The sequence below is a fragment of the Cryptomeria japonica genome, chromosome 5 (assembly GCF_030272615.1).
Source record: "Cryptomeria japonica chromosome 5, Sugi_1.0, whole genome shotgun sequence".
NCBI lineage: Eukaryota > Viridiplantae > Streptophyta > Pinopsida > Cupressales > Cupressaceae > Cryptomeria > Cryptomeria japonica.
The window spans coordinates 340,149,118-340,173,116 of NC_081409.1; positions in this window are offsets into that span (position 1 = coordinate 340,149,118).

Sequence of the window (23,999 nt, forward strand, 5' to 3'; positions counted from 1 at the left end):
AAATTCTTCTCCATCCCATGCCATTTTCTAGGAGGATTAAGCATTATGTCATTAAAAATAATGAATGGGCATGAGCCAGGTCGGGCCCCAGAATGGGTCCGACTAAAAAAATTTCATTTTCATGCAACTGACCTCTGAAATGCTTCAGGAACCTCAAACACACCTCTTGAAACGATCGGCATCATTTTTGGATCATAAAATTGCATTTTACAACTTTTAGGCACTTGCGCTACATTTTTGCATTTAATCGCGAAGACGTATTTTTCAAGCCAGTCAAATCACCTTTCTGGATCTCACCATCTGATAGGCATGTACTCTGATATACAAGGATGAACTCTACCAAACGGTTTCTCTAGACGAGTCTCGAGCGAAGAGATATTAATTGGCGAAAATGACCAACTAGCTTTGTCAACACTGTGGACCTGATGAAGTCAATGTTCTGGCAACACATGATGTCTTTCTCAAAAATATCAAATGACCTTCGTAGACCCTCAAATTTGAAACATAGGTACCTTGAAGTACATATTAAAACTTATAATTCTCATTTCGACCAAAAGGCTGACTGGATGCAAATGGCGCGCTTATGAAAATGGCTACTTTAACTGATATAGCACTGAAAGTACGGATCACTGAAAACAATGACTCAATGAACCCTTTTGAAAACTGATCAAACAGATTGGCAGAGGCTTGAAATTTGAAACGTAGCTCATCATTTATACCAACATTAGCCCAGAACAAACATTATGTCATAATACTCACTGAGGCAACTTTTACACTTGTGTGAAACAGGGCTCTGACTAGCTGTCGAAACAGGGAGTAGTCAAACCACACAAACTACAGACGGATTGATCTTCAAAAACTGAGCAAATGATTTGTTAAGACTTGAAACTTTGCAAGCTAACTCACATTTATGCATACAATTGAATCCATTTTGAATTTCTTCATGACAATTAACAGGGAAAAAGATATAAACATTCAAAGTAGGTTACTCAATAAAATCTGCATTTGTGCCTAAAATGCACTTTCAGCTCACCCCTCGAAATGGGTACCCGGTAAACTTATCCAAACTGAATTTTGAAAGTTGCACATCACTAAATAGGCCAAATGAAAGGTGTAGGACTTAATTCTTGAGCCTAACCCCCTGAAAATCAACTGGCTCCATTTTGCCCTCTCTCTAACTAGGCCACTCAAACTGACTCATTTAGGTACTTTTCTGATATGCAGAGCAAAATTTTGAAATGGGCATCTAAACTTGACTCAATTTAAATGAGTCCCAACAAGAGGCATAGTTGGCCTCAGGGAAAATAAATGACCCTCATAATGTAGACAATGGGTCTAAAACATCCAAATAACATCAAGGACAACCAATATACTCACTGCATTCTCACTGGTAAAAAGTTGCAGAAGAAAATCTCTCTCCTACTGAGCATAAACTGAGATATAAGAAGCCAAATCCACAAGGGAGAGAGAGAAAAGTAAAAACCAACAAAAGGAGACTCAAGAACGATAGATAGAAACTAAATGCATCCAAAGCAAGTTGAAGGAAGAGTCCACACACAGTCACAGTACAATCACATAGAAGTCACAGAAAAACACAATGAGACATAAAATCCAATCTACATTTCTCCCCATTTCCAAACTTGCATAAAAAAATAAAATCCATTAAGGAAAATCATTTCCAAAATCAAAACAATCCCCAAGAGCAATCCAAATTAAAATTTGCGGACACAGAGAAGACAGTCGTTTCCGAGAATAAAATGCAGAAGTAAGAGCCACCAACATGCAATTCGCAAAACCAAAAAATGAAGAATAAATCTGAAATTGCCAAGCCTTCCCAAATCCAAATCGCAATCCAATCTTCCAAATAAAATTCAAAATACTCTTGCAATGATATGTCGAATGATTAAACCGTGCACAGACCAGCAAGCCAAAATAAATAGAAAAATTAAATGTAAGACTCTAGTTTTTCCCACCAATACAAAAATTCCAAAAAACCATATATCTTACTTACCATCGCAAAGTTCAAAAAATGCATATTTCTTACCTACTCAATCAAGTCGACCAATCAAAAATAAGGGTAGGCAAAATAAATCAAACTCAATTACTATAGTATAGGAATGATAATCAATTATGAAATACAAATATTTCCTCATAATTAGACGGTAGGTAGGAATAATATTATTTACAAATAATATTCCATATTTTAATTAAATAATTCCCACGTAATAATTTATGATTAATTACCATTTTTCATAATAACACTAGTAAATAAATAAAATAAAACTAAAATAAATAATAAAACTAAAATCAATAAATAAAAGTCATCCCAACAATAAATCAAACAAATTAAATAATTAAATAATAAATGAAGCTCAATTAAATGCCAATAAATTATTTTAAATAGATTAGTTACTTAATTAGATTCTTAATTAAAATGAATAATCCAATCATACAATAAAGCTAATAACCAAGCCACGACCGAGCAAAATAAGAAGCCACAGACATTTGACCACATAACCTATGAAACAAGGTGGAAGAGACTTAACCAATACACCACATCTCTTAGTTGACCCTAAAGGAAGATCAACCAAGAAAAAGACATCAAGATAAACTAACAAGGTATACATCTTATGTAAAGTTTTGATGCCAATAGCTAACAAGATGAGAGGGGGGGGAGTGAATCATACAAACTTAATCTTCCAAGAAATCAACAGATTCAACCTCGGTAACTTATACTTCAGCAATATAACCAAAAACTCAACATGCAAACTCATAAACACATAATCATCATAACACATATAACACTAGATTTAACGTGGAAACCCAAATAGGGAAAAACCACTGTGGGATTTCGGACCCACTAAGAAATATACTCTTCTAGAGTATGCTCGGTTAAAAGCAAATCCTGTTAAAGATTACAAACACATTGCTAGATGTGACCCGGTTAAGGGATTTCCCTCAGATCTGTTAGGATCTTCACTTTGTTAGAAGTGACCTTGTCAAAGGATTTCAAACACTCATTTAGAATGCTACCTTACTAGAGGGTTTACAAATAAGACTGTTAAGTCCACTCGGTTAAGAGATTTTCTGTTACTTACAAAATAAACAATAGTAATAAATATATCTGCAACTTCACATCTGAAATGCTAAAGCAGATTCTTGTTTTCACAAAACAATCTTGTCATAGGACTTATCTTGTCCCTCTTCTAGGCTCCCTACTTTGTTATTCAAACAGGTCTTCAATCTTCTGTGCTCGGTAATCACTATGTAGCATCCCTGTGCTTACACTTTCCCACATACATTGTTCATCAATAATTTCTTATTTATAAACAATTTGCTAATCACTGAATCTCCTTGATCACATTTCCCATGATCAATCTTAGCCATCAAATCTTCAATCTTGACCAGGTTTAATGCATCTTTCGATTTGAAAACGTTTTACCTCACCTTGGGACTTGCATTCCTTTCTTGGAACTTGCACAAGGTTATTGCAGTTCAATATGCGATGTAGATCTTCCTACCGATCTCCCATTGCCATAGATCCTTAACAAAATTCATGCACGGCATACCGATCATTTAATCAACTCCAGCTCATTATTGTCCTTCATTAAATAATGCTTTTATCCATCCAATGTGATCTGTCATAACTTCGTTGCAACTCGGTAAATACTAAACTTTACTCGATAGACATTCCTCCTTCATTAATTGATATCGATAACCTTAGGGTTTACCGACTAGGTTCTTTGCTCGGTGACATAGTATAGTTTTAACCTTACAATCAACAACATTTGTAGGATATCAAAACAATCTAAACATCATGATCACATCATTGTCTAACTCAGTAATAGTTGCCCATTGAATATCTTATTTCTCCCATTTCTTATCACATTCTTTCTATGTCTCTTACCGACTACTTAATACTCATCAAAACATACTTCTTAAGATATGGCAACATCATACTGAATCAGAGAATCAATTTCTTGACATCAATAACAAAATAATGTTATAAAGATAGTTATCATCCTTTTTCAGTTATATCAAATAATCTTCAACAACCTTCTCAATATCCTTAATGAATATCAACAATCTTTCTATTGAAATGCCAACAATCTCCCCCTTTGGCATTGATGGCAAAACCAACTTTTAAATGGTAATACCAACAAGATATTCAAATTGATTTGGATTTAGATTGCTATTAGACTTCTCCTATTATCCTTGAGCTGTTAAAATCTCCTGAAGTCTTCTCCCTTTTTCATTAGGCTTCTGATCTATTGTCTTGCATTTAGTCTGCTCCCTTTTGTAATCTTCTCCCCCTGTCATTAGTCTTCTATTATCTTCTTCATTTAGGATTTTACCATTTAGTCTTCTCCCCCTTTGACAACAATGCCAAAAAGTAAAATAACTAAATCATGATTTCTTCCTCTGTGAAGTGATTTTCCTTGTTGTGTATCATCTCAGTCTCGATCAAAGCAACTTGTTTCTATTCACTATTTCCTGCACACCTTTAGAAAACCTTGTAAAGTGTGTAAATCAACATCAATCCACACATAATATTCTATAGATTCTTCGAATTGATGCTTTCACCAAACTCTGTCAGTGAGTAGAAGATACAGGTAGGACCCTTAACTTGCTTCTAAGATATTCAAAAGTGTCCCTTGGCAGTGGCTTTGTGAAGATGTCTGCTAATTGCTCCTTTGAACTGATATATTCCAGCACAACTTTCTTCTCTTGAACTTCTTCTCTGAGATAATGATACTTTATAGAGATATGTTTTGTCTTAGAGTGCATTACCAAATTCTTTGAAATGTTAATGGCACACGTATTATCATAGAATATAGTTACTGGCTCAGTAACTTTCTCATCTATACCTTCCAACAGTTGTTTGATCCATGCTATATTGGTACAGTTCAATGTTGCAGCAACATATTCAGCTTTTGTTGTTGACTGTGAAATACATCCTTGTTTCTTACTAAGCCAACTTACTAGTCTTTCTCCCAAAAAACAAGCTCCACCACTTGTGCTTTTCCTGTCATCTATGTTACCTGCCCAATTAGCATCAGTATAAACTTTTAAATGAAAATCATTTCTTTTCATATACTAAGCTATAATCTTCAGTGCCTCTCAGGTATCTGAAAAATTCTCTTGATTGTTGTCATATGGGTTTCCTTGGGATCTATAGAAAATCTTGCAACAATACCTACTGCATGTGCTATATCCGGTCTACTATGCACAACATATTGCAACTTCCCAATCATAGATCGGTAAAGTGTCTCATCAACAGATGCAGATTCATCATTCTTTGATAGTTTACAATTAGTAGTCATAGGAGTACTTACTGGTTTAGAATCCTCCATTCCAAATTTCTTCAAGATTTCCTTTATGTACTTGGATTGAGTAATGAAAATCTCATCTTTCATTTGCAGTATCTGTAAACCTATAAAATACTTTATCTCACCGATTAATGACATCTCAATTTCTTTGCTCATTTCATTTCCAAAGTTCTTGCATAAGGAGTCATTACCACAAAAAATAATATCATCAACAAATATGGCTAAGATCAGTATTCCATTGTCCTAATCACTCTTCATGTACATGTTGTTGTTTTCACTTGTCCTTATAAAACCAATCTTGATCAAATAAGAGTGCAGTCTTTCATACCATGCTCTAGGTGCTTGTTTCAGACCAAATAAAGCTTTATTTAGTTTACATACCTGATCTTTACTCTTGTCTTCAACAAATCCTTCAGGCTGTTCAATATAAACTTCTTCTTCTAGTATACCATTCAAAAATGCAGATTTAACATCCATTTGATATACCTTGAAATTTTTGAAAGCAGCATATGCCAACAATGTTCTTACTCCCTCAAGTCTAGCCACGGGTGCAAAAGTCTCACCATAATCTATTCCTTCTTCTTGAGCATAACCTTTGCAAACTAATCTTGCTTTGTTCCGAATGACCTCACCTTTTTCATTTAGCTTGTTTCTGAAAATCCACTTTGTACCAATTACATTTTTGTCCTTCGGTCTTGGGATTAGTGTCCATGTGTCATTCTTCTTGATTTGATCAATCTCTTCTGTCATAGAATTTACCCAATTTTCATTGTTAAATGCCTCTTTTACTATTCTCGGTTCAAATTCAGATATCAGACATGTGTTTTGTCTCAGTTTGTTCCTTGTCATTATTGGATCATCTTTATCTCCTATAATCTAACTTGATGCATGATGTCTTCTGACATATTTGGCTAATATAGGCTCGGTAGTTTCTGTATGATCTTCTTCATCACTCGGTAACTGGACATTATCTTCATTTTCTTCAGCAACTTTCTCGGTAGGACTTTTCGATTGAACATAAAAAAATTCTTCGTAATCTTTTAGTTCTTTGGAATTTCCTTCATCATTTCTTTCTGTAAATTCATCAATTTTCACATTTGCACTTTCTACTATTTTGTTAGATGATTTGATCAGACATTTAAATGCTTTACTTCTAGAAGAATAACCAGGAAATGTTCCTTCTTCACTTTTCTAATCAAACTTTCCATTTCTGTCATCTTTGTGAACATAGCATCTACTTCCAAAGATTTTAAAATAACTTACATTAGGTTTCTTGTCATACCAGATCTCATATGGTGTCTTCATAGTTCCTTTCTTCAGTTGAACTTGGTTCAGGGTGTAAATTGTAGTGTTGATTGCTTCTCTCCAAAATGTTTGAGGTACCCTCTTTTCTATCATTAGGGTTCTGGCACAATCTACAATTGATCTGTTTCTTCTCTCGGCTATCCCATTTTGCTGAGGTGTTCTCAGTGCAGATACTTGTCTTTTTATACCATGATCATTGCATAATAAGTTAAATTCATCAGGAGTGAACTCTCCTCCTCTGTCCGATCTAAGACATTTCAGTTGTCTTCCTGTTTCATTTTCAACTCTTGCCTTGTACCATTTAAACATTTGAAAAGCTTTTGATTTTTTTAAAAAAATCATAACTGACATCATCCTTGAGTAATCATCCACAAATAATATGAAATACTTATCACCATAATAACTTTGAACTTTCATGGGACCACAAAGACCAGTGTGTACTAGATCTAAAATTCCTTTAGAAGTGTAGGACTTACTTGTAAAGCTTGATCTTGTCATCTTACCCATCTGGCATCCTCGACATATAGCATTCTCAGGTTTTTCCAGACTTGGTAGACCTCTTACTCGGTGCTTCTTGCTTATTTTGATCAGATTATCAAAATTTGCATGACAAAACCTTTTATGCCATAACCAGGTATCATCTATCTTAGTAGAAAGACACTTGTTCTGAGTTGAGTCAAGATGAAATGTATTACCTTTTGTTTGTGTCCCAGTAGCAGCTAACTTTCCATGCTTGTCATGAACTTTGACAATTCCTTTCTGAAATTCTATTCGGTATCCTGTATTGTTTAGTTGTGTTACACTCAACAATTTGTTTTCAAACCTTCAACCCAGTATACATCATCACATTTAGCATTGTCAAGAAGTGTTATAGATCCTTTACCTTTCACAGGATATGGTGCATCATTACCAAATCTTACATAGCCTCCATCATAGTCTTCTAATTTAACAAACTTGTATTTATCACTTGTCATGTGATGTGAGAATCCATTGTCTATGATCCAAGAATCATTATTATTTATGTGAGATACTAGGGCTTTTTCTTCATACCTTTCTTCATCTGATCCATCTTTAATAGCCACATAAACAACTTCCTCTTTATCCGTTTCATCAGATTTGTCATCGTTGGATTCCTCATCAGCTACTAGGCATGTCTTTCTGTCTCTCCTTCTAAAGTCTTGGTGTCCTCTATATTGGTTGTCTTTCTGCCTGTTATCTCGGTATTCTCTCTTTTCACTAGATTCTTTGTTAGGGCAGTTAGAAGCCATATGTCCTATTTTATCACAATTGAAATATTTTAAAGGTAGCTTTCCTTTATACTTACCTTTTCCTCTCAGTAACCTTCTAGCTAATAATGCTTCAAACTCTTCTTGCTTCTTGATTTCCTCATATAGTTTGTGCACTTCTTCCATGTTCTTGCGAAATCTTTCACTTGCTCCACTGTGATTCCCTTCAGAGTACTTACTCATTCTATCATTGTAATCATTAGATTCACCAATATGAAAAGAACTGAATGCATATTCTACTTTATTTGCCGAAGACACACTGTTATCAAAATTACTTAACTCAAATGCTTGTAGCTTACCAATAGTAGCATCCAAAGAAACTAGCATGTTAGGTATAGACCTTAGTTCATTGATTGCAGAGACTCGAATGGCATAAGCAGGTAGAAGGGTTCTCAACAACTTGTTATATCCTTTTCTTCAATAGTTCCTTCTACTCCTTTAATTTGATTGACAGTCTCCTTTAACCTTGTACTGTATTGGGTTATGTTCTCACCTTCATTCATTCTCATGGATTCAAGTTATCCTCTTAGATATCTACTTTTTCTCTTTGAACATGTTCATCACTGCCATACATAGATATGAGCTTGGTCCACATTGCTTTTGCATCATTGCAGCCTTCAAATCATTAAACTCTGAGTCGGTCAATGTTGATGTTATTTCAATCATAGCTTGAATATGTTCTTGCCTTGCCTTTATCTCTTCCAATGTCATCGGGTTGGTGCTTGGTGGTATGTAATCATTCTCCAAATAATATGTTGCATATTCTCCAATTCTTGATAAATGCAGCTTCATCCTTTTCTGCCATGTGGAGAAACTTGACTTGTTCAGCTTTGGTGCATCCCTTTTATACATCTTCGGATCTTTGCCTCAAGTACCTTTAAACTTTTCTTTCGGAGTCCAATGCTCTGATACCAATTGTAAAGTTTTGATGCCAATAGCTAACAAGATGAGAGAGGGGGGGGGGGGGGGGGTGAATCATACAAACTTAATCTTTCAAGAAATCAACAGATTCAACCTCGGTAACTTATACTTCAGCAATATAACCAAAAACTGCTAAACATGCAAACTCATAAATACATAATCATCATAACACACATAACACCAGATTTAATGTGGAAACCCAAATAGGGAAAAACCACTATGGGATTTCGGACCCACTAAGAAATATACTCTTCTAGAGTATGCTTGATTAAAAGCAAATCCTGTTAAAGATTACAAACACATTGCTAGATGTGACCCGGTTAAGGGATTTCCCTCAGATCTGTTAGGATCTTCACTTTGTTAGAAGTGACCTTGTCAAAGGATTTTGAAACACTCATTTAGAATGTTACCTTTCTAGAGGGTTTACAAATAATACTGTTAAGTCACCTTGGTTAAGAGATTTTCTGTTACTTACAAAATAAACAACAGTAATAAATATATCTGCAACTTCACATCTGAAATGCTAAAGCAGATTCTTATTTGCTCAAAATAATCTTGTCATAGGACTTATCTTGTCCCTTTGCTGGGCTCCCTACTCTGTTATTCAAACAGGTCTTCAAGCTTCTGTGCTTGGTAATCACTATGTAGCATCCTTGTGCTTACACTTTCCCGCATACATTGTTCATCAATAATTTCTTATTTATAAACAATTTGCTAACTACTGAATCTCCTTGATCACATTTCCCATGATCAATCTTAGCCATTAGATCTTTAATATTGACTAGGTTCAATGCATCTTTTGATCTGAAAATGTTTTACCTCACCTTGGGAGTTACATTCCTTTCTTGGAACTTGCACAAGGTTATTGCAGTTCAATCTACACTATAGATCTTCCTGTCGATCTCCCATTGCCATAGATCCTTAACAAAATTCATGCACGACATACCAATCATTTAATCAACTCCAGCTCATCATTATCCTTCATTAAATAATGCTTTTATCCATCCAATGTGATCTGTCATAACTCAGTTGCAACTCGGTAAATACTAAACTTTACTCAGTAGACATTCCTCCTTCATTAACCGATGTCGATAACCTTAGGGTTTACTGACTAGGTTCCTTAGGGTTTACCGACTAGGTTCTTTGCTTGGTGACATAGTATAGTTTTAACCTTACAATCAACAACATTTGTAGGATATCAAAATAATCTAAACATCATGATCTCATCATTGTCTAACTCGGTAATAGTTGCCCATTGAATATCTTATTTCTCCCCTTTCTTACCACATTCTTTCTGTGTCTCTTACCGACCACTTAATACTCATCAAAACATATTTCTTAAGATATGGCAACATCATACTGAATCAAAGAATCAATTTCTTGATATCAATGACAAAATAATAATGTTATAAAGATAGTTATCATCCTTTTTCAGTTATATCAAATAATCTTCAACAACCTTCTCAATATCCTTAATGAATATCAACAATCTTTCTATTGAAATGCCAACATCTTAGACCTAGAGTGTGTGAGGGAAACTATGTCATCTCTGACAACTTGCCATTGGGATAAAGACACGCTCAAACCTGTGGAGTAAGGTGGAGTCGATGTTTGGTACCTGCAAACCTACATCGAAGGCCAACATGACATATACAATACATATACTTCATAATAAATAGATAGGTGATAGAGAATCACGATGACATATCTCGCTCGCAATGAGTGATATGGCATCATTTCTACTCATGAAGATAGACACACAATATAATACCAAAACATCGTATAGAATCATCATCATGAAGTAGGGTTAGTATCATCATCAATCTCATAATATATATAAACAATAATCATATGTAAATCCATGAGTCATATAAATCCATCCATCTAGGAGATACCATATATCAACATCCATAAGAATTAAATATCATATAATAAGTCTCACATCATCAATCATAAAAGTCTCCAATCATAAAGAGTCATAAAAAATACCATGAATCCACATAAAGTCCTAGTATCACAGATACCATCCCAAAATAACAGAAGAGACATAAGCAACCATCCAAGTAACCATCATAAGTCTAAATAAGTCTATTAGTGCGCAAATCAAAATGCAAGTCTAGGAGGGACACTATGACCTCTCCTTTAATGTCTTGAAGATGTTTGATTGCTATCTCACTTGAATTGAATTGAATTCAAACTTGGATTATTTAGAGAGCTAAAAGAGAGATGTTCAAATGAGAGGGTAAGACTTTCTTTTATACCCCACTACATCAAACATGTTTAAAATTTTGAGAGAGACCAATAAAAGAGGTAAATTCCCACCCACATTTCATGACCATTGTCAAGACTAAAATTGGGCCCCTTTTGTCAGGACAATGATGCCTGAGGTGACACTATCCTAGGAAAATGACACCCAGGGTACCATTGGCCTAGGACAATGGTGTTTGGGGCACCCTTGTCCAACCAATTAGGACTACACAAGTTTGGGAATAGAAGATGGTGTGATCAAAATCAAACAAGTTCAAAGCACGGAAGGCCTGAACGTTAGAGTGAGGCCTAAGTGAGGATGCAAACTGTATAGGGATATAATTTATGATGCTACAAATATATCAAAGAATCTATCACCCAATTGATTTAGTGAGATGGTTGAATTGACTAGCAAACACTAATACCAATTGAGAGCTTTTCCTTTGAAAGATGCAACAAGAAAGCTCAAGGCCATATTTTGTGCAATGACATGGTGCACGGTGCAAACATTCATCACATCTTGTAAGTGTTCCATGGGAGTTTTTAAATCCTCGCTAATAAATTTGGGGAGTCCTTTTTGTGCATTGGCTGGCATAAGATCCCACACATTTGGAGGGATTGGAGTGATAAGTGGACTACCACTATTCCATGCTACGAAGTTTCTTGGTACTCCTAGAGTTGCCATATGTGCTTTCACTTGTACTTTTCTATCTTCAGTTTCTCGTTGTTTGGTTACAATTTCCAAAGGTGGTAGTAGTGAACTTGGATTTCATGCTTCTTGTGACCTTGTAATGATAACTTGGCTCATACAACCCAACTTCTAATCAAGAAGAGAAAGTCTCACCAGACATGCTAGAAAAAAATTGTTGATATCTAAAGCTTATGCTTAAAGAGTTGTCAAAAAGTTTCAAAGACATGGGACTGCAGGCTATGAAACAACCTATGAGATTTTAGAAGTAGGATCTTATTTTTTTATGTGAGGGATGAAAAGGGATAGAATGATGTTGAAAGAAACTAAATTGAAAACCTATTTTAAGGTGATGCACAAAAATTTAAACCAAGTGCACTTCCAATTATGCATAATGTAACCCGTAACTATTAATAAATTCATACATATCTTAAAAGAGAACATGTATGATTTAAAATCTTGAGATGTAGTTGCAAATTTAAATATTATAGAAGCAAGACTATAAATAAAAAGAAACAAATAATCCCAAATTATTGAACACAGAATGCCACAAACTCTTCATTGTTGGAAAGATAACTAAATACGAAGGAAATATTTAAATAGAGCATAATATTCATATACTTTAGCAAGAAGAACCCGCTAAGGTTAAATGGAGTACAAATGCTTTTTTTATCTAAGACTAATAACTCTTAGATTGAAACTATGAATTACTATAAATTCTTGAGTTTCGAACCCTTTTACATTGAAAACATTACATATTTTGAGACCCATCCCCTTCTGTTCAACAAAGATCCTAATGAAGGGTACTCCCCTTATAACCCAACACACAATAACAAAAGAGAAATGAACAGGAAATGCGAGAGAGGAAATACTTGCTTTCTATTATCTCAATGAAATGGGATTACAACATTCAAAAAATAACATGCAATAGCCACATGGCCATTCTCATTACAATAATCTGCAAGCCAGAGCCATGATCTGCACTACTGGAACTATCCTTTGTAACCCTTGTTCATCCCTTTATATAGAACCTATAATTGCCTTAGAATGTTATAGAAAGTGTAACTTTCCCCTTTTGGTGCCCAATGGTCCATCAGTTCATTTTTCTTGCCCAGGTGGAATTTCATTGAAACTTGAGTTTTGGTGGCACAACTTCCGAGAGCCATAACTTTTGACTCGGGCATCCGATTTGCTATTATAATATATTGTTGCAAAACACGTGAAGAGATCTACAATAACAATTACATAAAAGATCTAGTTGTCTAGGTTTTGAACCTTTCTGGGGCCTCTAAGGTTTTCAATTTTGAGTTTTAAGCTTTATTAGAGAAATTGCTTAGGACAAAAAATGTTTGGGGTATTGAGATTATTCTTTAACCAATAATCTTATTTTTCAATTTTGCTCCTTGGGTCCAGTTTTCATGTCCTTACGACCAAAAATGAGAAAAGTCTTGAAAATAGCACGTGACTATTTTTGGCTATTCTTAGCTTCCATATGTCTTATATAGTGCAACCAACATAATGAGTCCCACACAACTGAGAAACCACAAAATGAAAGGAAAACACAACATTTCTATTTTTTTTTAGTGATGCAAGATTGCTCCCACATCCTAGATGCTCCTACATCAGACACCCAGGGTAATTTGAGAAGTGACCTTGTCACATCTTAGGTGTTTAGAGGAAAACCAAAGTGGTCAAGCTTTTCTTTAGACAACCATGATGAATCTTCAACAGGCCTTCCTTTCCACTTGATCAGATACTCATACTACTTGTTTTTTGTGCTTCTACCCACATGACTATCCAAGATGTCTTCTATCTCTTTCTTTGAAGTAGTTGATGGAACATTCCACTGTGCTTATGCTATTTCATCTTCAATTCAACTTTCATGATACTTTGTCAAATTTTAAATATTAAAGACCGGTGAAATGTAAAGTCCACTTGGCAACTCTACCTCAAAAGCATTTCCTAAGTCATGCTTCTTCAGGATTCTGCATGGTCCAAATTTCTTCATCTTCAACTTATTATATAATCCCATTGAAAACGTCTCCTTTCTCAAATGAACCACGAATTCTTCTCCAATCTAAAATTCCTTATATCTCTTTTCTTAATTTTCCTTAGCCTTGTACTAAATATTCATCTTATTAATATGCTTTTTCACTTTCTCCTTTGTCTATCTTTCTTCGAGCATTTCTAGGACTAATTCCATATACAATCTGGAATGGTGATTTAATAACACTCCTATTGACAAAATTATTGTATGCAAACTCGACCTTTGGTAAAATCAAATCCCATCCCTTGGGCTTATCTCCTACTAAGCATCTTAGTAGGTTACCCAAACTCCTATTCACCACTTTGGTCTTCTCATTGGTTTGTGGATGGTGTGTTGAACTGAACTTCAAATTTGTCTTCAACATTTTTTGCAATGTCCTCCAAAAGTACCCAACAAACTTGGTGTCTCGATAAAAACTATACTCTTTGGTAGACCATGTAGTCTCACTACCTCTCTAAAAAATAACTCTACCACATGAACAACATCATTAGTCTTATTACAAGGAATAAAATGAGTCATCTTCAAGAATCTATCCACGGCCACAAAAATGGAATCATGTCTTCTCTGAGTCCTTGGTAAACCAAGAATAAAATCCACACTAATATCCTCCCATGGCCTCTCTAGGACACGTAATGGTTGATACAACCCTATATTCTGCCTCATGCCTTTTTCCATTTGATATACTCTACAATGTTGCACAAACTTCTTCGCATCTAGCTGCAATTGTGGCCAATAATAATGCTCACTAACAAGAGCAGTGGTCTTATCTCGAACAAAGTGTCTAGCCAATCCTCCACCATGCTTCTCTTTGACTAGGTTCTCCCTCATGGAACTCTCTTGAATGCACATCTGACATCCTTTGAATAACATCCCATCTTGGATTGTGAAATCGAATCAGTTGGCCTTGTCTAAAAATAGGCTCCATGCAAGCTCTCCAAGCCTCTCCAAAATCAGGATCTTTTGGATACAAATTCTTGAGTTCATGGAACCCAACAACTTCGATCTGCATCTCTGTCAACAAGTTATGCCTTCTACTTAAAGGCATTTGCAACCCTGTTAGACTCTCTAATATGAAATTCCTTATATCTCCTTTTTTGATTTTCCTTAGCCTTATATTGAATATTCATTTAATTAATATGATTTTTCACTTCCTCATGCAACTTCTTTAGGTTCTCTACAAAATCTTCAACTTCAGCACTACGTTTTCCCTTTGCCTATCTTCCTTAACCCAAAAGCATTTATAGGAATACTTCCATATACAATCTAGAACAGTGATTTACCAGTACTCCTATTGATTGAATTATTGTATGCAAACTCTACATGTGGTAAAATTAAATCCCATACCTTGGGCTTATCTCCCACTAAGCATCTCAGTAGGCTACCCAAAGTCCTATTCACCACTTTAGTCTACCCATTGTTCTATGGATGGTGTGCTAAATTGAATTTCAAATCAGTCTTCAACTTTTTCCACAATGTCCTCCAAAATTACCCAACAAACTCTATGTCTCAATGTGAAAGTATACTCTTTGGTAGACCATGGAGTCTCACCACCTCTTTGAAAAATAACTCTACCACATGAATAACATCATTAGTTTTCTTACAAGAAATAAAATATTCCATCCTCGAGAATTTATCCACGACTATAAAAATAAAATCATGTCCTTTATGAGTCCTCGATAAACCAATAACAAAATCCATACTAATATCCTCCCATTGCCTCTCTAGTATAGGTAATGGCCGATACAACCCTATATTTTGCCGGGTGCCTTTTTCCATCTGACATACTCCACAACTTTGCACAAACTTATTAATATCTTGTTGCAATCGTGGCCAATAATAATGCTCACTAACAGGAGAAATGGTCTTATCTCGAGCAAAGTGTCCAACCAATCTTGCACTATGCTTCTCTTTGATTAGGTTCTCCCTCATGGAACTCTTTGAAATGCACAACTGGCTTCCTTTGAATAACATCCCATCTTGGATTATAAAATCCAACCACTTGGTCATGTCTAAAGTAGTAGGCTACCTGCAAGCTCTCCAAGCCTCTCCAAAATTAGGATCTTTTGGATATAAGCACTTTAGTTCATGGAACTCAACAACTTCAATCTACATTTCTATCAAGAAATTATGCCTTCTACTTAAGGAATCTACAAGCCTATTATACTTTCCACTCCTATGCTTCAAAACAAAAGTGTAACTCTAGAAAAAATTGACCCATTCCAAATGTCTTTGATTCAACTTTCCTTGACTATTCAAATATTGTAAAGCTTGATGATCAGTAAATAAAACAAATTCTTTAGGCAAAAGATAGTGTTTCCACTTTCTCAATGCCTGAGCTATAGCATAAAACTTTTGATCATTAACAAAATATTTTCTTTTGGCATCGTTCAACTTTTCACTAAAATAAGCAAAGGGTTTTCCTTCTCGACTCAAAACAACTCCAATGATATTGTCACTAGCATCACAATATTCTACTTGAAATACCTTGTTAAAATCTAGAAGTGCTAAAACATGTTGCTTTGTAAATTTTCTTTTCAATAGATAAAAACTCTTTGTTGCCCCCGTAGTCCACTTAAACTCTTTTCTATCCCCTCTCATTGTTTCAGTTAGGGGTCCACAAATACTATTGAATTTTTTGATAAAATTTATGTAAAAACTAGCCAAACCATGAAAAGATCTCACCACAACAACACTCTTTGGAGTAGGCCATTCAAGGATAGTCTTCACTTTCTTTGTATCCATTTTAAAACCATCCGCTGAGACAGCAAAGCTCAGGTACACTAATTCCTTCCAAACTCCACTTCTTCAGGTTAATCAATAACTTTTCTTCTCTTAACTTCTCAAAGACCCTAAAAATATGCATTATATGCTCTTCCAATGTCTTACTAAAAATCATAATATCATCCAAGTAAACAATAAAAAATTGTAACATCCTAAAATTGCACCCCTTTTCAATTTTGATCGCATTGGGTCCTTACCTTAGTGTTTGCGCCCCTTGGCCTACTTGGGATAATTATGCTCATGCCCTTCCATATTGGATCACTTTGTGACATTTGACATTCATTTGACACTTGTCCCTTGCCCCAAAATAGGGTAGGACTAGGGCATGGTGCCCTGGTCCTCAATGTTAGAGTAAAGTAATTAATTAACTTTGCTCTCCTCTTAAGATTTCTCTTTATGCATACATTAGTCATTTAATAATTAATATTTAATTATTAAATGCTCACACCTTAGGGTTAGGTTTTCCTTTTTGTGTTGATCTCCTTTATAAGGATTGATCTCTTGTATTATTCATATTCTTGATTCATTTTTCTCTGATAATACATCTTTTCTCTTTGTCAGAGCCAAAACCCTTGTATTCGTTCTCTCTCTTTCTCTGTGACAGGTTTCTTGCATGCAGGTTTCTTTTGGGTTCTGTGGATTTGTATTTCTCAAATCCTACATGGTATCAGAGTTGGATCTGCTGCAGCTTGTTCAGACTTTTGAAAGATTTTGAGATCCAGGTTTTGGTTGCATCAGATCTGTGTTTGTATTCTGTTTTTTATTTTGGAATAGGGGGTATTTTTTTTCGGTGCACTTTGAGCCCAAACGGACCTCACCGTTGAGCTCGTAGCGCCCAAAAACCCTTATTTCCATATAAAATTCGTCCGATTTGGACACAGTTGCACCAGGAGGCAAAAAAAATTTGGCCCCAAGGCCGTACGGCCCTAGGGCACGAAAACCGAGGCGGATTTTCAAAAAAAATCAAAAAAAAAATTTAAAAACGCAGTTTTTTTGTTTAAAAAGCGCGCAGCCTTTTTTGGAGGGATGCGCAGCCCGGCGGCCACCGCCGCAGGCGGTCACCACCGGCCGCGGCCCGGTCTCCACCGCCGCGCCGCCGGCACAGCCCCCGCCCGAGCGCCGCCCGGCCCCAGCCCGCTCGCCGCCTGCGACCACCCCGCGCGCCGCCGCCACCCCCTGCGCCACCAGCCCTAGCGCTAGCCCCTGGTCGCCCAGAGGACCAGGGGCTTATTTTTTTAAGCCCTTGAGGGCTTAAAGGGCCTATTTGAGCTTTTTTGGAGCAATTTTACTAAATTGGGTATAACTCGGGCATTTTAGCTCGGATTTTCGAATGAAAATAGGCGTTGGAAAGCTGGTTCCGAGCCCGATCTAAAAGATGCAGATCTTTTTTTCTGATTTTTCTGTTTTGTAGTGTTTTTTGCCAGTCGAAGTCAGAACAAGTTTTTTGCACTCCAGGAGCCATATCTTTTGCATACGGTCTCCGTTTTTCGAAAGCTAATAGGCGTCAGAAAGGTGGTTCTATGCTCTTTCCAGATCTACAGTCTATTTCATCAGAAAAATATTCAGGTGCTCCAAATTTTGTCTCAACCCGTTATTGCTTTCTATCATTTTCTGGCTTTCAGTTTGTACTGGGGATTAGTTTTTTGCATTGTGGGGGGGTGTTTTCTCTTGCTTTCTGTTATTTACATCAGAAAACCAGAATTTACAAACACCAATACAAAAAAAATCAAACCCCCTTCTGCATCTTCTATCTAGTTCTGAAAGACCACTTAATAATAATTAAAAATTCAGAGCAGTTGAGGCACAGTTCACAGGATGGCAGACAGACCTATTGAATCTCTCACACCGCATAATTACCACACTTGGAAGGGTTGCATGATGACTCTTCTCCAGTCAAAAGGGTTATGGTCCTGTTTGGATGAGGTTCAGCCTCAGTTGACACGTCCTTTTGAGATTATGCAGCACAGGAACAATATGGATCAGGCTATGGGATTGATGGCTTTACACATTTCCGACAGTCTCCAGTTTCATCTTGAAGGTTGTATCACTCCTCGAGCCATTTGGACCAAGTTTGAGGGACTTTTTGGTACTGTCAACGAGTTCAGAGCTTTGCAGCTTGAGGCAAAGTTAACTTCCTTGGTACCTGATTCATTTCCTTCTATTGAGGACTTTCTGATGAAGTTCAAACAGCAAAGATCTATCTTGCAGGGTTGTGGTAAGACTAAGACTGATACAGAGTGCATTTTCCTGATTCTCTCCAAGCTTCGGGGTCCATTTCAGATCTTCTCTTCGACCTTCTATTCCACCATGGATGCCTTGGGTGCTCGACATGTCATGCCTTCTTTTGAGGTCTTTTGTGATCGTCTGACTCGTGAGCAAGCTAAGCTTAAGCAGTTGGATTCACTTTCAGGTTCACAGAACCAAGCATTGGTAGCCCAGTCCTCCAAAGGAAAACAGAAGCAGAAACCGAAGCCTAAGAAAGATTCAGAGGCTAGTGAGAATCCCTCCAAGCCACCACCTAAGTCTGATTCAAAACCACAATTCAATTCTAAACAGGGCAAATCTTCAAAGTTTGGTGAGTCTTCCTCCAAGACTAAGAAGAAATCAGGTGATCCTTGCAGTTTTTGTGGCAAGGAAGGACATCCCGTTTCCAGGTGTTGGAAACGTTTAGAGGCTTTGGAGGAAGCCATGCAGCAGCATAATATCAGTGCACCACAGCCTCCTTCACAGCCCACAGGGAAAGGTCATGCTCTTTCTGCACGAGCATTGTCCTTAGCGTCCACTTGGATTCTAGATTCTGGTGCCTCTCACCATATGACACACACACAGGATTTGGTCACCGCTCTTGCTCCTACAGGCACTCGACATATTGCAGTTGGTGACTCAGCACAACTTTCCGTTCAGGGTTCTGGTACTGTTTCATTGGATGGTGGTTGTCTTCAGGATGTGCTTTTGGTTCCTGACATTTCGACAAACCTTCTATCTGTTTATCAGATTTGCCACTCTGGCTCTGGTAAGACAGTTGAGTTCTCTCCACATGATGTGGTTATTCGAGATCTTCATGATCCTGACTTGGTTGTGGCTACTGGGAGTGTGGATTCTGCATCTCACTTATATAGTTTTGATGGCTTTGAGAGTTCAGACATTGTTGGTTCCTCTCTTATAGCACATGCAGATTCAGTGAGCAGGCTTTGGCATGAGCGTTTTGGTCATGTCAATTACAGATATCTACAGCAGATGAGTACACAAGCACTTGTGATTGGGCTTCCACAGATTTCTTGTACAGATGGTGTATGTCGTGGTTGTGTCCTTGGCAAACATCATCGAGATCCTTTTCCTAAGGGTCGAGCCTCTCGTGCTAGGGCAGCCCTAGAGTTGGTACACAGTGATCTTATGTCCTTTCCGACTCCTTCTTTTTCAGGGGCCCGTTATGTACTCACTTTTATTGATGACTTCTCCAGACGTACATGGGTGTACTTTCTTAAGTACAAGTCTGATGTCTTTGACTCTTTCAGGAAGTTTAAGACATTTGTGGAGAAGCAATCTGGACTTTCTATCAGGAGGATACGCACAGATAATGGGGGGGAGTATGTAAATCAGGCTTTCAGAGATTTTTGCACCGAGCATGGTTTACAGCATCAGTTTACAGTTCCTTATACCCCTCAACAGAATGGTGTTGCTGAGAGAAAGAACAGAACCTTACGGGAGATGGCAAATTGTATGATACAGTCTCGAGCTATGAGTTCTTCATTTTGGGCTGAGGCAGTCAATTGTGCCAATTATATTCAGAACCGGATGCCCCATAAGGCATTACGACATATAACTCCTGAGGAGGCTTGGACCCATGTCAAGCCTGATGTTTCTACATTCCGAGTTTTTGGTAGTGAGGCTTGGGCATTTATTCCTGATGCTCAGCGGATAGCCATGGAGAGGAAGAGCCGACCACTCATATTTGTTGGCTACTGTGAGGATGTTAAGGCATACAGGTTGTTTGATCCTGATTCTAGAGAGGTCTTGTTTCGGCGGGATGTCCAGTTTGATGAGTGCTATCCTCAGATGGATTCTCCATCACCAGCTTCTCCCTCATTGCCTACTCCTTCCTCTTCATCTCTTGAGGATTACTTATCTCTTGAGGATGATGTAGATCATGATCCACCATCTCCACCACCACCAGTTGCTCTGTCTTTGCCGAAGTGGGCCCGTGATACTGTTGATGCAGCTGGTTCTTTGGCAGGTGATCCTTCAGATACTCGTCGCACTCGTGCTCAGACATCTGGTTCTATTCTTTTGAGTCATACCCTTTCAGATGATCCTCAAAAGTTTTCAGAGGCGACAGGACACCCAGAGTGGGATAGGGCCATGGATGAGGAGTATTCTTCTTTGATGAAGAATCATACTTGGGATCTTTGTCCTCTTCCTAAGGGAAGAAAGTTGGTTCGGTGCAAGTGGGTGTATCGTACCAAGTATGCTGCAGATGGTTCTATTGATAAGTATAAGGCCCGTCTTGTTGCGAAGGGGTTTTCTCAGGTAGAGGGTATTGACTACTCTGAGACCTTTGCTCCTGTCGCCAAGATGAATTCTATACGCCTGGTACTTTCACTTGCAGCTTCACAGGGATGGACAGTGTTTCAGATGGATGTGAAGAGTGCCTTCTTGCATGGAGACCTACATGAGGAGATCTATATGGAGCAACCTCAGGGTTTTGTGCAGGACACTTCTTTGGTTTGCAGACTTCGACGTTCATTGTATGGTCTCAAACAAGCCCCAAGGGCTTGGTATGAGAAGATGGACTCCTTCTTGCTTTCCTCACACTTCACACGCTGTCATTCCGATCACACAGTCTATATTCAGCGTCAGGAGGGTGATCTTTTGATTCTAGTGCTATATGTAGATGATCTCATCATTACAGGTAGCTCATCCTCCATGATTCAGAGTGTTCAGAGAGCTTTGATGGAGCAGTTTGAGATGACCGATCTTGGTCTCTTGCACTTCTTTCTGGGTCTTCAGGTTATTCAGTCTTCGGATGGGATTTCCATTTTTCAGGAGAAGTATGCTCTTGATATGCTTCAGCGATTTGGCATGCTTGATTGCAAGTCTGCCCCCATTCCATTTCATTCAGGTGTTGTTTTGTCTTCCACTTGCTCTACTCCTTCAGTAGACCCCACTTTATATAGGCAGTTGGTTGGCAGTCTGTTGTACCTGACACATTCTCGTCCTGATCTTTCCTTTGCGGTTGGCCTTGTCTCTCGGTTCTCCCATGATCCTCATGAGAGCCATTGGCAAGCAGCCAAACGTATTTTGAGATATATTCAGGGCACCACACATTATGGCATTCACTACTCTTCAGGATCCCCTCACATCATTGGCTTCACTGACTCCGATTGGGCTGGTGATGTCAATGATCGGAAGTCTACTTCTGGCTTCGTTTTTTGCCTTGGTTCTGGTCCTATCACATGGTCTTGCAAGAAGCAATCTGCTATTGCATTATCATCTACAGAGGCTGAGTACCGTGCAGCAGTGTTAGCCAGTCAGGAGGTTTTATGGCTTCGGCAATCGATGACAGAGTTTGGGTTTCCTCCAGATTGTCCCACTATTCTTTGGTGTGACAACCAGAGTGCCATTCACATTTCTCGCAACCCAGTGGAGCATCAGCGGACAAAGCACATTGAAATCCACATGCACTTCATCAGACAGCTGATTCAGGATGGTTCTCTCATCTTGGAGTATATTCCTACAGAGGAGTAGGTTGCTGACATCTTCACTAAACCTTTGGCATCTCCGCGCTATCTTCAGTTGCGCTCAATGCTTGGGGTGAAGGAAGTTGTCCTTGGGGGGTCTCAGTGAGGCCTTCCTTCCTTCATTCATGTTTTCTTTTCAGCATGATTATTTATCTCTTTTTGGAGAGGAGTTTTTTCCCACTGGGTTTTCTCCTTTACTCCACTTTATAGAGATTTTCTTGTATTTGGGTACCTCATCAGGCCTTGTTGCCGGGACCCTCTTTTGCATTGTAGTTCCTTTTCTTTCTTCTGCATTGTTTGTAGCTGCATTGTAGCTCATCTTAAGGGGGGGTGTTAGAGTAAAGTAATTAATTAACTTTGCTCTCCTCTTAAGATTTCTCTTTATGCATACATTAGTCATTTAATAATTAATATTTAATTATTAAATGCTCACACCTTAGGGTTAGGTTTTCCTTTTGGTGTTGATCTCCTTTATAAGGATTGATCTCTTGTATTATTCATATTCTTGATTCATTTTTCTCTGATAATACATCTTTTCTCTTTGTCAGAGCCAAAACCCTTGTATTCGTTCTCTCTCTTTCTCTGTGACAGGTTTCTTGCATGCAGGTTTCTTTTGGGTTCTGTGGATTTGTATTTCTCAAATCCTACACTCAATAGGACCATGGTGCCAGGCCATGGTCCCCCTCATTTTTGGGTGCCTTTCAACCTATTTTGACATTTCAAATTTGAGTGGGAATTCCCTCTGTGCCGACTCATGTAAAAAAATTAAGCACTTTTCTCAAAGGGGAAGTATAAAAAAATGATTTCCCCTCTCATTTGAACATCGACAAGCATACACAAGAATCAAGAAGTATTGACACGCACATGGGACCAAGCATTCAAGCATTCAAGAGTAATTGAGCATTTTCAGTCTTCCTTCAAGTCTCGAAGCAACAATAAAGTCAAGATTCAAGCATTGAAGTGGAGAGCTACATCCTATTTCATGAAACCCTAATTCCATGTGGAGGCAAGCAAAACTTCACAAGCAGGTATCATCATTCAATTTTTAGTTATAATTGAACATCTCCCTCAAAAGGAGAACCTTTCCTTACAATCATTTCAATTACATTTATTTCAATTTCATGGTTAATTCCAAAGCAATGGTTTGACCTAAGGAAAGCCCCTATTCCCAACCTTTTCCCCCTTCTTTCTGTGTGTAGGAAACAAGTATAGAGCTATACTCTTTCAATAAGCTTCATTCATAGAGACGAATCAACCCTTTTCGACACACAAAAATTTCAAAGGACCGTGTTGCCATGTCTTGGTCCCAAATTTTTAGGAGCTTTTTTGAGGGTCAGATCCAACTTAGCTTATACTCCCCAATTCCAGGTGCCCAGCTCGATCTTACATTTGTAGCTCACTGTTTTCTCAGTTTTACCTTTATTTTTCAGCACTTTACCCTAATTCAACATTTCAACTTACAGAAGAGAGGAAAAACCCCATAACAATTAATCAATTTATTCAGTATTCATTCCTTAATCTGATTTGTGACTGAATCTAGTGGATTCCCTTCCCTCTTTTTAATGTAAAGGTTTTTTAAGCAAAAATGATTTGGTGATTTATCCCTTCTATGTTGCAAATTGCCAAATCAAATATCCCCCTCTACACAAAATTACT